This window comes from Aedes aegypti, chromosome 1, assembly GCF_002204515.2.
Source record: "Aedes aegypti strain LVP_AGWG chromosome 1, AaegL5.0 Primary Assembly, whole genome shotgun sequence".
Classification (NCBI taxonomy): domain Eukaryota; kingdom Metazoa; phylum Arthropoda; class Insecta; order Diptera; family Culicidae; genus Aedes; species Aedes aegypti.
The window spans coordinates 199,558,539-199,574,767 of NC_035107.1; positions in this window are offsets into that span (position 1 = coordinate 199,558,539).

The window sequence follows — 16,229 nt, forward strand, 5'->3', positions numbered from 1 at the left end:
TTCACCGAGTCTTCGGGGCATGCCGGAACACCGGCTGGGTCTTCCTTCAAAGCTAGATGGTCGTAGCATGGTAGCAAAAGAAGCGGCACACCGGGCCCCGAACATCAGCCAGATGAATTTCCGGAACGTCGAATCCTCCTTTGGGAACCACTGGCCAGGTTGGCGGTCGTACAGCCGACTAATTGGTCCTTATCTTGGAAACGGATGAACGGGCCAAAAGTGGCTAATGGCACGCCGTGGGGTTGGCACAAATCTTCTCACGATCCTCCAAAAGGGATAATAAATGGAGGGAGAGTGGTACACTCTGGCCGGAAAAAACATTCAAATTGTGTTGCACTGGTAGATTTGCCTCGGCACCTTTTTCACTCGGTGATAACTGTTCTTCTCTGAAGCTTTTCCACGAGACCGGCACTACCGAAATGGAGGACGCAACACTACTTTTCCGAAACTTTTTTGGCGTTCACTAATAAAGAAAAAAGGAAACTTTTTAGTGAGGCTTCACACAACCGACGGTGAAAAGAGCGTTCACCTAATGGACTGCTGCAATGGTGACGAGCAGTTTTATTCCTCCGTTGGCTTCGGGTGGTTACCAACGGCGCTGTCAGTTCTCCCTTCTTGTTTTTGGCACCGTTGTTGGTGGTGTGTGGGTAGTAGGCGTTATGATTGGGATAGGGGTGTTCAAGGGAAGTGCATTCGATATTTCTTATTTATTCACATTTTAATTTCATTTTATTTTAGATGTAGGTATTTCAATTTTAAATTCATTATATTTTTAGCAGCCGTAATTTCAATAAAAATGATAATAGTAATAAGGGTAGTAATAAGAAAAATAATAATTATGATAGGGATAATAATAAGAGTAATAATTGGAATAATAATAAGAATAATAAAATAATAATAATAATAATAGACAAAACAAAACTATTTACAGGGAATATTTACAAAAAGACAAATGTAACCATTTTGAGAGGTTACATTCATCCCCCACTCCAGAATAAAAAAAACGTTGTTTTTTTTTAAAGAGAAGTTGGGAATGGGAATATAGGAATAAGGAATTTTGTGGCCCTCCTCTCATTGAGTGTAATTTGATTTCGCGAAATGATTTTTCCATGAAGAGGAGCTCTTTTCCGCGAAATCACTCTACACTCAATGATAGAGACTGTCCACTGAAAAGGAAATCGGTCAGGGAAAAAGGTCAGTGTGGCCCTCCTCTTGTTAAGTGTTAGATTGATTTTGTGCAATGATTTGTCCATGGAGAGGAGCTCTTTTCCACAAAATCACGTAACACTTAATAATAGAGACTGTCCACTGGAAGGAGAAGGTCAAGTTAGGAGTTCTTATTTTGGCAGCTCTCTTTTAGTTGAAGGTTATTTTGATTTAGTGGAATGATTTTTCCGTGCAGAGAGGAACTCTTTTCCACCAAATCACCTAACTTTCAGCCATAAGCTAAGCTGCCAAACAACGAATCTTATTTCCTCTTAGGGTAATTAGTTCGCAGTAAACCTTCTTCTCTTGTTGGTGACTTCCAATCTGGAAAAGTGATTGTTTCCTCGGTGGGAGCTCTTCTTTTCGAGATTAGTAGTCACTGTTTAAGATCAAAGGAATTACCGGGGGAGGCGAACTTTCACAATCCACGATCGAATTGGAGAAGCAGAAGTCCTACTTCTCGAATTCGTGATAGATTCACTGAAAGCTAGTTCTCCTACAGTGGCTCTCTCCCCTGCAATTTAAGTGATAATTTGAAGCAATGATTGATCGCAAAAGGAGGCTCTTTTCCTTCAAATTACATAAAATTGCAGAGCGAGCCTGACCACTGCACTCTTTAATTACCATAAGCTGATATAAGAGGACAATGATTGAGTTGTATCGAAATAATAAGTGAATCTGGAAAATACAACCTTCCAGAATATAGGTTCGTCAGAATAAAAGCGTTCTTATCCATCCTCTCATCATCAAATCTTTATAAATTAAACTTTTATTTTAAACTAACTCAATTATAGCCTATCTTAAAACTAATCTACTATTAGGAGAGAAAATAAACTTTTCGGAAATCTCTTCTAAGAATCATCACCGAGATTTTCTCGGGATTAAAAGTACGCATTCATTCACACATTCATTCCCCCCACCTTTCATACGAATTCATTCATACATTCATCTCATTCATACGGTTGTCTGGGATAAAACTTGATTTCCCAAGACAACATACAATTCATTCACACGCTATATATGCTAAACTAAGATTCTAGGGTACCCTATTCCAAATAATTTTGAGGAAGCCTAGCGATGTCGCTGTAGACCCCTCGGTTGGACCGACGAACTAATCGATCAAAATCCGCCACCTGGGAGGCGTTATGAAAAAGGTAAACATTCCCCTTAGTTCGACCCTGGTTAAAAGGGTAAACATGGGGAACGGAAAAAAGAGGAAAAAGAAGCAGATGATGCGACCAATGTCGACGAGGAGGAAAAAACAAAATATTATGGTTCTGACGACGACGGCGGACAGGCATGAATGAATGAGAAACACAAGAAAGCAAATAGGTGAGTATTCGGATATTTTCACCGACTTATTGAATCCTTGTTAGGGGATTCGAGATTGGAGGTCAGGGAAGAAAGGCGATGCAGATGTTCACCCGGGTTTGAGATGGACGGCTGGCCAAATGCCCAGATTTTTCCCACTGAGGTCTTCCAGCTCGTAGGAAGACGAGCCAATCTTGGCCTTGACTTTACAGGGTAAATACTGCCGCCCTAATTTGGCATTGTAGTTTTCAGCAGCCGAAGACTGCTTCATGTTCTTTCGGTAAACCAATTGACCTACCGTGAACGACTTCGCGAAAGTACGGTTTCGCAGGTTATAGCGATCCCTGGAAACCTCATGAGATTTTTCAAGGTTCTTGCGAACAATCTCATGGATTTTGGTGAACATCTGCTTGCGTCTTTCCTCCCTGTCTTCCGCAGAAAGTTCCTCACCGTATCGAGAAAGACGATGGTCGGATCCCTGTTCCGCTAGCTCTTGTCCGTGGGTAATGAAATACGGTGTGAATCCCGTGGAGGAGTGAACACTTGTGTTGAGCATCAGCTCCACCTCCGGGATCTTGGTGTCCCATATTCGCTGGTCCTCTTGGACGTAACTGCGGACGGCCGCGTTTATACTACGGTTCACGCGCTCCACGGGAATGGTAGCGGGAGTTCAGCCAGTGCGTGATTTTGAAGTGGTCTATTAGTTCCTTGAACTCTTTCGAAACGAAAGAGCTGCCATTGTCGGTAATTATGATTTCAGGGACAGAATTCCTATAGAACCACTGATTTTTCAAAATCACACACATGGCTGAACTATCCAGCTTCTTCACCGGCTGAATCATTACCCACTTGGAAAAATAGTCACAAATGACTAAGATATGCTGATTTCCCTTTCGACTACGTGGCAGTGGCCCAATGAAGTCCATGGAAATAATCTGCCACGGTCGGGAAGCACAGCGCATTTTACCCATTTCCGGGGTAGTTTGGACATAAAAAGGCTTGACCTCCTTACAGGTTGAACAGGCCTGTATATAGGCTCTAATATCTTTGGCCATTTTGGGCCAGTAATAGCGCTGTTGGACAAGAGCTAGCGTCTTGTCGAAACCGGGATGAAACTTATCATCATGAGCCTGTTTAAGCACTCCGGAAACTTCCCCGGTTGGCAGAACTTGCTTCCACTCAAACCGAGAGTCGTATGGCACATTTTTGACGGCGATAAACTTGTAAAGTTTGCCGTCTTCGACCTTGAAATCGACATAGTCGTCAGGCCGGCGGGTAACCTTCTCCATCAGAGAAGTGTACCATACTGAAGTTGGTGAATCTTGAACTACAGCAATGCTACGCGACAGGGCATCCGGAACGACATTCTCCTTTCCTTTCCGGTGTACCACTGTCATGTCAAACTGCTGAAAGTCCAAGCTCCACCGACTACATCGAGAGCCGACCTTCCACTTCGTTTTAAGAATGTGGGTGAGGGCGGACGAATCCGTCACCAAGGTGAAGTGGTAGCCCTCGATGTAGCCCCGGAATGCTTCGATGGAGAGGAGAGCGGCCAGAGCCTCTTTTTCAGCAGCGTGGTAGTTCTTCTGCGGGGTGGTGAGCTTCCGGGAGAAGTAGGATATCACCCTCTCACCATCCTCCTGCTGCTGAGTGAGAACTCCGGCGACAGCTACATCGCTAGCATCCGTCTGGATAGTAAACTCCCGGGAGAAGTCCGGGCTACCCAGAATCGGTGCACTGATAAGCTGCTCCTTGATGCGACAGAACGCCCCCTCTGCGGCTTCATTCCAGCCGATGATTTTGGTTTTCGACTTCAGGAGATCCGACAAAGGCCCACAAGTCTCGCTGAAGTTTGGGATGAACCGCCGGTAATAATTCGCCATCCCTAGGAATCTTCTGAGTTTTGTGATCGTGGTGGGCCTTTCATACTCGACAATGGGTCGAATCTTGTCAGGATTCCCACGAAGACCCTCAGAACTCAAAAGATACCCAAGGAAGGGAATTTCCGGCACCCCAAACTGAGACTTCTCCAGGTTTATCATTAGGTTGGCTCAGTTTAATCTGCGTGCAATTTCCTGAAGGAGCTGGACGTGATGCTCAAATGTCTCCGTTACCACGACGATATCGTCGAGGTAAACGAAGACATAAGGCTCCAATACACCGTGGCCCAGAACCCGGTCCATCAGTCTAGCCAACGTGGCCGGACTATTGACAAGGCCAAAGGGCATTCGGGTGTATTGAAACAACCCCTTACCTTGCACGCTAAAGGCCGTATACTTCCGCGAAGCCTTTTCAAGTGGAACTTGAAGGAAAGCTTCCGACAAATCAATCGTCGATAAGTACTTCGCCTGCGGAAGTTGGCCTAAGATTCGACAGGGGTTCCGCAAGGGGTAAGCATCACGAACAGTTCTTTCGTTAATCTTGCGCGCATCCAAACAGAGCCGAACCTTATGAGGTTTGACGACTGGTACACAGTTTAGTGACCAATCAGAGTTACTGGGTTCGATGATACCCGCGTCGAGCAGTCTTTGCAGCTCTACGGACACCAAACCTTGCGTTTTTGGAGACATGACATACGGGAACTGTCTAACCGGAGGCTTATTCCGCCATTCTTCAGCGAGCTCAATTTTGTGCTCCGCCAGTGGAGTGGTGGACAGTTTTCCCGGACGAGCAGGAATAAAAAGGGATTTTATATTGTCGATTGTCTTCTGCTCGGAAGCAGAGAGGACAGATGGTGTACGCAACGGAGACGGAGTGATTTCTGCCCCGGTATATTCAACCATAGCGCACCCTACAACGGTGGGTTGGATCCGGAAGGTCTTCCAGAAATCCATTCCGCAAATGCAATTGATAGCTAGGTTTGGAATTACTAGCGTTGGCACAACCCGAACCACACCGTTCCATGAAAATGGTAGATAGACCTTCCCACGGACCGTGAGCGCTTCTCCGCTCGCCGTTCGCAGGTTGGGTGGGTCTGGCAGTGGAAACAGTTTTTTGGGTTTAACTCTATTGTACACTGCATCATTTATGAGTGTGAGATTACTTCCACTGTCTAAAAGGGCAGAAACAGTAATCCCATAAATGTCAACCGATATGTAAGGACGGTTGTCGTTCGCACGTGGGTACGTAATGGTGTACGACGCCGGAGTCTCCGAATAAAGATTCTCCGAAGCCGGTTGAAAATACGAAGAAGAGTTTACGCTTAGTAGTTTGGGTTCAGCGGGCGGCGGTTTTGGCTCGCTACCAACGCGTTTTTTACGCAGTATGGACAGTTGTTTGACGGATAGCCTCGAAAACCGCAGTTTTCGCACAGTACCCCTCTCGGGAACCTGCATTGGTCCATCCGATGCCCAAACTTGCCGCAATTGAAGCAATGTCGGCTTGATAATGGTTGATGAGACTCGATCAAGTCTTCCAAAGTGGTTGGTGCCCGTGCTGATCCGCGAGGAGTATCGGTTCCGGTTTGGGTACCCTTACGACTCTGATTGGTCTGTGTAGGAGGAGTGTGGGCCTTCGAATTTCTCGACGAGGCTTGTTGATGTGGAGTGGGTGGCTTGTTGGGATTATCCTGAGATGTACCCTTTTTCGGTTCAGAAAACTCAACCGTGTTAACCGACTTCTCAGGTCCAAACACTTTGTTGTAGACTGAGAAGTTTACGGCATCTATTTTCTGGCCTGCGGACACAAGTGTCGGAAGGTCAGCAATAGGGATGAAATTGAGCTGCTTTTTATAATCAATCCTCATATTCTGAAGAAGGATTTGGACCTTTTCGTGTTCCGGCAATGGAACACTCATTGTTCCAAAAAGCTCTTCCATTCCGTGGTAAAATTGAAGGAAGGTTTCATGGCGTGCTTGCTGACGCTGATAAACCTTCATTTTTATTAAGGTGTCTAGGTCGGGATGCATAAACGTCCGCCTAAGCTCTAGCACCAAATGCTGCCAGTTGACTAACCAGCCTGTAGCGCGCATGGTCATGTACCATTGCAGTGCTGGACCTTTGAAAAGGTGAATCGCTGAATCAAACAGTTCAGCTTCCGAAGCATGTTCAGCAACAGCCATCGCATGAACCATTCCAAGGAACTGGTTCAACTTCAGCCCTTGATCTTCACCATCATATTTAGCGATGGTCCACTTGGACACCGGCAAGGTGTGACGCACCTGATTGCCAGACGGAACTGGGTTAAATGGTACGAAGTTAGATGAAGGAAAGGCAGTTGAAGTTGAAGTCGAAGTCCCTATAGGATTGTTCCATGGATAAGCTGGCTGACTGACGCTTGGAATCGGATTTCCTAGCCACGGATTCGAAAACTGCCCACTATTCAAGACCGAAGTCCCGAGGCTCGGATTTGAAAATGGTACAGAACTTGCAGCTGGATGTCCTAACCACGGATTGGTGATTTGCGGATGAATGGAAGGATTGTTCTGCAGATAGCTATGCCAGCTTGAAGGAGGCTGCGGCTGTGTAGAGAGATGGCTTTGTGGTAACGAGAAGGTTACACTAGTGATCGGCCTAGAAGGATCGACCGCTCCCGAAGAACTCTGACCCTGTGAAAGGTTCGAGTATATCGGAAGAGAGGGGAAAGAGGAATGAAGAGTTGGAGGAGCTTGATTAGCCAGCGGCACACTCACCACTGGCTGTCGACTTCCACTAGGGAGTTCGGATTCCCTGCGTTGAGACTCTTCCACACGCTGTCCTCCCATTCTGGCCATCTCCTTTTCTAACTCTTTAATGCGAGCTAGTAAAGAGCGCACACAGTCACTACCTTCAAACCGAGAAACCACCGAAGTATTTTCTGAAGTAGTATTCACGCCAGAAACTACTGTACCTAAATCTGCAATCGATCGGGGATGGGCATCAGGAACAAGCTCAGTACGGAACAAGTCCATTAAGGTTTGATCCTCCAGTCCCTCTCGATTATGAGATTCAGGTTCAGTTGTTTCAGTGTGGAAATACTGCTTTAGAAGGTTCACCACATCAACAAGCATTTCCTTGAGGAAGCTTTCTGTTTCCCCCGAATCCCTAACCTGATTCAAAAGAAGGACTATCCGATGACCGAAATGCAAAAGCTTTGCTTGTCCCCTCACCCTTAAGTTTTTGTCATTCTGCTGTAGGCCTGCCGATAATTCGTCGAAATTTTGTCGACAGAACTGAATTGTCTCCTCCCAGTTCACCTGTAATTCCACTTCTATTTTATTTTTATCCTCTTTCTCCAGCTTTAGGTGATCCCTAAGACTCCTACGCTTTCTAGAGTAGGTGGGATCATCCCGAATAACGATCGAGCGAATTTTCAACTCGAAGTCCAACTCCTCAGGTGATAAGTGGTCCACCCTTAAGCTGTGGTACCACTCCTGAATCTTTTCAACAGCGTGTGTGAATTGGATTTCCAGTGATTCAGCCATTTCTCACTTGAGAATAAACAACAAAATCGAAAAAAAAATGCTTAAAAATAAAAATTCAATCAAAAAATATTTACAAAAATTTTAAACCTACCATAAACTAAATCAAAAGCTACTTTTTGCTAAAAAATGCTAAAAAAGTAACAATAAATCAAATTTTATACCTAGAAAATTCAAAAAATATATACAAAAAGCATAAATATATCAAATAAATTAAGCATAAATGTATGCTTTATCACTAAACTAGACACTAATAAATTTAAAAATTAAAAAAATTAAATAAAATAAATATTAGAAAATAATAATTTTGAGCCACTGTGTAAGTAAAGACACAAAATAATTAAAAAGAAAAAAATAAATAAAATAAAAATTAAAAAATAATAATTTTGAACCACTGTGTAATAATGAAGATAAATTTCACTTATTATTTATTTAACACTACTATTCAGATTGATTTATTTTTCAGCTATAAAGAGATAAAAAGGTTCATTTGTAAAGATGAATTGAAAGGAAAAGAACGACTTACAGCAGCAGTTATCATCATCCGAACGATTCCACGAAAAGCAAACACTTTCACTTATCCCTTTCTTATTCCGATACAACTCAATACAATTAATCCTGTATGGAAGAACAATTGGAATAAAGGATTCCAATTCCTCCCGGAGCTTATCTGAAAAGGGTTCCACTTCAATAGTGAAGTGGAAACCTTTTCTTATTATTTCTGTTGGGCGCCAATTGTTAGAGATTCTTTAGGTTGGGAACCACTATTGTCCCCAACCGGGCTTTTGTCCTGGGCCTCAGGGTCGTTTATGCTGCTCCAAGAGGAAATTGGGAGAGATGAGCGGAAGAACTTCCCTTTAAAAAAAAAACCTGGACGTAGTCCTACGTCAAAATCTACGTTTCTAAGGTGGACACTACCGAATTCACAAGATGGAGGAAATTCAGGGCTTAGCTTGGTGAAATAATGAATAATTTAGTTCAATTTAACATTATCTATTCAATTTTTGTTTTAATATTCATTTTAAGAAGGGGAAAAAGGGGTATAATGGGATATCACATACCAGTTTACCGTCGCTCGTGTACCATGGATGATCATTGGAGAGGACATCCAACCTTCGGTTCACCGAGTCTTCGGGGCATGCCGGAACACCGGCTGGGTCTTCCTTCAAAGCTAGATGGTCGTAGCATGGTAGCAAAAGAAGCGGCACACCGGGCCCCGAACATCAGCCAGATGAATTTCCGGAACGTCGAATCCTCCTTTGGGAACCACTGGCCAGGTTGGCGGTCGTACAGCCGACTAATTGGTCCTTATCTTGGAAACGGATGAACGGGCCAAAAGTGGCTAATGGCACGCCAGCGGTCGTGGGGTTGGCACAAATCTTCTCACGATCCTCCAAAAGGGATAATAAATGGAGGGAGAGTGGTACACTCTGGCCGGAAAAAACATTCAAATTGTGTTGCACTGGTAGATTTGCCTCGGCACCTTTTTCACTCGGTGATAACTGTTCTTCTCTGAAGCTTTTCCACGAGACCGGCACTACCGAAATGGAGGACGCAACACTACTTTTCCGAAACTTTTTTGGCGTTCACTAATAAAGAAAAAAGGAAACTTTTTAGTGAGGCTTCACACAACCGACGGTGAAAAGAGCGTTCACCTAATGGACTGCTGCAATGGTGACGAGCAGTTTTATTCCTCCGTTGGCTTCGGGTGGTTACCAACGGCGCTGTCAGTTCTCCCTTCTTGTTTTTGGCACCGTTGTTGGTGGTGTGTGGGTAGTAGGCGTTATGATTGAGATAGGGGTGTTCAAGGGAAGTGCATTCGATATTTCTTATTTATTCACATTTTAATTTCATTTTATTTTAGATGTAGGTATTTCAATTTTAAATTCATTATATTTTTAGCAGCCGTAATTTCAATAAAAATGATAATAGTAATAAGGGTAGTAATAAGAAAAATAATAATTATGATAGGGCTAATAATAAGAGTAATAATTGGAATAATAATAAGAATAATAAAATAATAAGAATAATAATAGACAAAACAAAACTATTTACAGGGAATATTTACAAAAAGACAAATGTAACCATTTTGAGAGGTTACATTTCGAAAAGGTCGTGGTACTCGTGATTGTACTGCGATCTTAGCTTCTCAAATACAACTTTCGTTTAACAAGAAACAAGATGTTGTTTCTACTTTTCTTGATGTTTCTGGTGCATATGATTCTGTTTTGATTGATTTGCTTTTCGATAAAATGAATAATTTAAAAATTCCTAACATGATTTCAAATTTCATTTACAATTTATTTTCTTTAAAAAATATGCACTTTTTCCATAATGGATCTTCAAGAACTATTCGTTATAGTTGTTTTGGACTTCCACAAAGTTCTTGTTTGAGTCCATTTTCATATAATTTATTTGCTTCAGATATGGCTTCTATTATTCCTAATGGTTGTTATTTATTACAATTTGCAGATGATAATGTTTTATCTATTAGTGGCAAAAACAGAGAAATCATACGACATTTTATGCAACTTTCCTTATATCAAGGAGGTGGTTACTCTACACACTTCGTCGGCACATATTTTTTTAAGCTGTACCTTCAGAGCGCCACAGGTGTGCCAAGTGTGCCAAGCTTGCTATTATTTAATATGCTATAAAAACCCAATGTACTGAAATTATGGGAAATCATTCTCAGCAAATATTGACATCTGTAATTCTCTTGTGTTGACATTACAATTCCTTCGGAGGGAAAATCTGGATTCTCCTCCACTAGGAAAGACTTCTTATTGAGCGACAATATACCGGGATACGTTTCACATAATCGCAAGGGAAAAGTACAGAACGGCCAAGTTACTTGCGTGAAAACTATTTGACTTCAATAGGAGGTTTTGGGAAACGGGTCAAGACAACGCCGGTACTGAGATACGGAACGTCAACGGTAATACTATACGGTTATACGGGATATGATCTTGATGGCGTGGTGGAAAGGAAACTATAAGCTTTGGGCTCTTGATTTGAGTGAATAAATATTGAATAATATTATTGACTGATCAATTAAATTCGCTGGGCACACGTCGACGTTGATATAACATTTTGAGGGAAGCAAGAAAGGACATTCCCATTGGATGGAATCATAACTAAGCATTCGCCGTTGTATTTTGTAATATTTAACACGATCTTACGTTTGCTCCCACATACTTTTACTCATTCTTCCTGAGTTCTGGGTTTGGTATGGGTTTTACAATTAGAGAAAAAAAAACTATAGTAGATTCTCGCACTTAATCTGTTTAACGTAGTAGCCTGCCTATCTCCGTAAGCAAAATATGTTCCTACAGCGGCGTCCATATCACCTATCTGAAATAACAACAAATTAATGAATGGACCAATTCACCAGTTCATTAATTTGACATTCGAGCGGTGCCGAATTCACTCGTTTCCATGGTCACATAAATAACACGGCACCGCTCAAACGTCAACGAGTGAACTCGTGCATTGGTCCATAGGCAACATAACACAATTAGCATAATAAATAGTGTTAAGGTTTTCCTGCTGAAAGCAATACATTTTTTTCTTTATTTGACAGGAAGCAAATTACAAAGAAAACTCAACGATTGCTGAGAACAAAATTTCAGTTCACTGTATTTATAGCAAACCATTTTAGAGAGCTGTGCCAGTCAGTGTGCCGAGATGCGCCAAAGCTGTGCAAGGCGCACTGTGTAGAGTGACCACCCCCTTGGGGAAGGTCACTCTACGCACTTTATTCGGCACAGCTGAGCGTTCAATGCGCCAAGGTGTGCCAAGCGCGCCAAACGTGATATAATACTACACGCCATAAAAAATCAATGAACTGAAATTACTGAACAACGATCTCAGCAAGCATTGCCATATGTGATGTTTTTTCTAGTTTTTCTTTCGTCAACAAAATTAAGAGACTCCGAATTTTTTATTACTTCTTTCGGGATGCTTTTTACATTATTACGGGAACTTTACCGGAAAGCCAAGTCATATGTAAAACTTAGAAAACGGCCCACGCGAGTTCCAAAGTCAACACGGGAACTACGATACGGAGAGTCAACGGTTGTGTAGGGGGTTAGGTGGGTGTTATATCGAGAAGGCAAGAAAGGACATTCCAATATGTTGGTCATATTTTTGCATTCACCGTGATACCCATTGACACGGGGCTGCAATTTTATAACTAGGGTAATTAAAGTATCTGACTGACCACCCGGATAAAAACGTATCATTCAGTGAATGGAATAAACCATTAATGTACAATGTAACGTATTGGAAACAATACAGCGTATTGTAATTGAATGTCGAAGCAACATTATTCTTGTTTGGATATACAATTCAAAAACAATATAATGTATTGTAACAGAACACTGTATTGTTTTTAATTGGTTTTATATCTTACAATTTTGGTCAAATTCCTATTTTCGCGTAAAACAACTGTTGCTTTTTTCTATGTAGCTTTGCTGAAAGAAGTAATCAAAACAAGTTCAGAAAGCAAGAAATGTTGGGTGAAAAATATTCAAAAACTAAAAATAAGTAGTTTTTTAGAAGTCACTTAACATTAGCTGTAACCACGAATGCAACCATGATAAATATCTTTACTTCTATAAAGTTAAAATTATTTTGTAACTTTTGGCACGAATATCCGGTAAGTTGGGGAACAATCCATACAAAATTCAAATTCTATACTTTTCATCACTAATTAAAATACAGTTAGTTGAATTGTTTTTGTATTGTACAACAATACACGAATTGCTAATCAATACAATACATGAACAATATATCGTATTGTATTTTCAACATGTATGTATGAGAAAATATCTATATTTGTATTGTTACGATACTTAACCACCCATACATATTGCAAAAATCTCATAAAACAAACAGTGAACTGTTCAAAACAATATATTGTACTGTAATTGCATTGTCCAATATATCGAATGGTACTGTTATAATACGTTATATTGTTTTTGTATTGTATTTTTTATCCGGGCGTTACGCGTGTATATGTTGACCATTCCAGGAAAAAAAAAACCAATGTAAATAGGCGAATTATATAAGTACGTCTGTCCAAAATACATAAAATACCCTAATTAATGGAAAAATTTCTAATGGAGGGGGATATTGACATTTCCCGGTCATTGAGTTCGGGCCTTCAATAAAGGGAACAACATGACTTTCAGAAATAAACGTTTGTTTTTGTTAACTTTAGACATAAAAACTTTTTGCCCAAACGATTCGTTATTTAACTGCTCGAGTACGGAATGGCATTGCCACTTATAAATATTTTTTTCCTTTTCTATCACCTCCAGTTTGATTCGATGGGCTCTGGAGGTATTGTGCTACTTTCGATCTGAAATAAAATAGTTATTTATGCAACAAGTTGCAAAATGATGATTTTTTCAGCACGAGTTGTACATTTATCCAACGAGGCTCGCCGAGTTGGATAAATACAACGAGTGCTGAAAAAATCGAGTTTTGCAACGAGTTGCATACAACATTTTTTGCTAATTCGAAAAATGCCGTTTCAGCTGGATGAACTCTAGACGCAAAAACAATAGTTATTTATGCAACAAGTTACAAAATGATGATTTTTTCAGCACGAGTTGTACATTTATCCAACGAGGCTAGCCGAGTTGGATAAATACAACGAGTGCTGAAAAAATCGAGTTTTGCAACGAGTTGCATACAACATTTTTTGCTATTTCGAAAAATGCCTTTTCAACTGGATGTACTCTAAAAGCACAAACCAACATTTCAAGAGAACCCACATGGGCGTACAGCCATGCGTAGTTTCAATTCAGTATTTTTCAATCACGTAGGCTGTGACACAGTAGTACCCATGAATGTCACAAATTTTATCGCTCCCAACGGTATCATGCAGATCTATGTTCCCTTTTAGAGGAATGAACAGGTAAAAAAGCACAGACATAAGCTGACTACAAATGCCTGACGATCCGATCCCACATTAGAATCTGTGTCGGAGTCTGATGGCACAACGGAAGTAGACTCTAGTGAAGTGACTCGCCGTAAAAACCAAATGGAAAGTCACTTCGCTCGAGTCAAGAATTGTCACCTCGCTATAGGACACCGATAATTCTCACCTCACGCCAGACGTAGAATAAACTCAAGAATCAGATGCAGGGCCCTATTTTATAAGTCGAGTCGATCAAAAACGATTCGACTGGAGTCACTGTCGACCAAAAACTTCGCTCGACTTGGCTCTGTCACTCGAGTTTATCGACAGTTGTCACTCTATGTGACTGGATTACTATGGGAGTCGACGGGTGACATCTGAAATATGCATGCTTACTTTGATCGACAATGACTTCAGACGAGTCACGGGAATTCGCTCGAATTACAAAATAGGCCTATTTTGTAAATCGAGCAGATTCATTTGACTCGTCTGAGTTCATTGTCGATCAGAGCAACCATGCAAATTTCAGATGTCACCCGTTGACTCCCATATTAATCCAGTCACATAGAGTGACAACTGTCGAAAAATTCGAGAGACACAGCTGAGTCGAGCGATTTTTTCGGTCGACAGTGACTCCAGTCGAGTCATTTGATCGACTCAACTTATAAAATAGACCCCTAAGATTATTCGCCTCACGTCACCTGAAGTGAGAACGACTCGTTTCGATTCACACGCCGCGCAGAAAAAGCATGATATGAAGAGACTGGGACACTGGGTTATTTGGTTGACGCCTAAGGACTGTTCATTTTATAAAGTGGACACCTTGTGCATGCTGTATCTTTCTTATTAATCAATGAAATTTCAATCGGTTTTTTGCACATCGTTCGACTAGTATTGTACAATGTTGTGATAATAAAAATTCTCCAAAATAATTAAATTTCACACGAATATGGAACAACGATTAGATCGGTCGATTTTTTGAGGTTATCAAAAACAATGATTGTAAAACATTGGCAGGAAAATTCGATAATTTATATTTTCTATTTTCAAAAAAGGCTTGTTCTTCGAAAGCATCATCAATCAGAAGCCTGATGGAAAAAATCAAGTTATTTTTGGAGCAACAATTTTACAGATATAATAAAATCAATTTTCCCGTATATTTTTAAAGAAATTTTTTTAAAATTTGATGGGAATTGATATGAGTAGAATTTTTTGTGTAAAAGTACGTCCTGACGGAAGTCCTAATATAGTATTAATATGAAAAATAACTTACGCCTTCATAGAGTTGCTTAGTAAGTCCCCACGTCACATTCAAAGCACAACAGAAACACAATTGTTTTATTCTTAGAAGACCTATCAAAGTACATTGACAATCATCAAAATTGGCAACACTGCTGTAATAAAATCGATTTTATTTTCCACATATTATTTTCATATATGTTATTCTGAGATTACCAATTGAAAAATTTGGAGAAAACTGTTTACAATTTGCTGTAGATCGATATATATGCGTACATGATTTTAAAAGTATGAGACTTTTTAGTAAAACTACCATAAACAGTAAAATTTATACTTAAGACTGTAGTTCAATCTCACGATTTAGCTTTCGTTTATACTAATATAGTTTCTTTAGTAATCCAAACTAATTTTGAACACGCTTTTTACTTTTCTCTTTTGCTGGGAGTGAAAGGATGGTGTATCAGCAAATTTGGCCATAAATCACTAAAGTTACCTAATGTCATAAAATGGTGGAATATAATTGATATTGTTAAAGCTTTACCTTTAGTAGAATAGTAAAGGATACAAACATACAATTTGTTCATAAAAATAAGGATTTTTGTTTTGCGAAAAATAATGTTAAACTTTGACGGACAGCTTTTTTAAGAGTTTTTGGAAAAACTATTTAGCTCTTCAACCAAAAGCATTTTCAAAGATTTTATATTTTCATAGCATTTTAGAATAACAGGTCAACGATACACAGAAAACCGATTACGATTTTATAAATAAATTAAAAAGATATAGCATAAACAAAGTGTCCACTTTATAAAATGAACAGTCCTAACCTTAACAGTATCGAAAAGTGCTACTTTTCAGCACCGAAAACAGTGCTGAAAAGTAACACTTTTCAGCACTGTTCCTTTTGGTAGGAAAAGTAGGCCGTTATGTTGACCAACTTCTCAATGAAAAGTTGATTGATTTGCAACGGAATTGCAAAAACATTTTAAGAGAACCCACATGGGCATACAGCCATGCGTAGTTTCAATTCAGTATTTTTCAATCACGTAGGCTGTGATAAGACCCATGAATTTCACAAATTTTCACGCTCCCATCGGGATCATGCAGCACGGTGTCTTTGTAGAGCAACTTTATTACAAAAAAATAGGT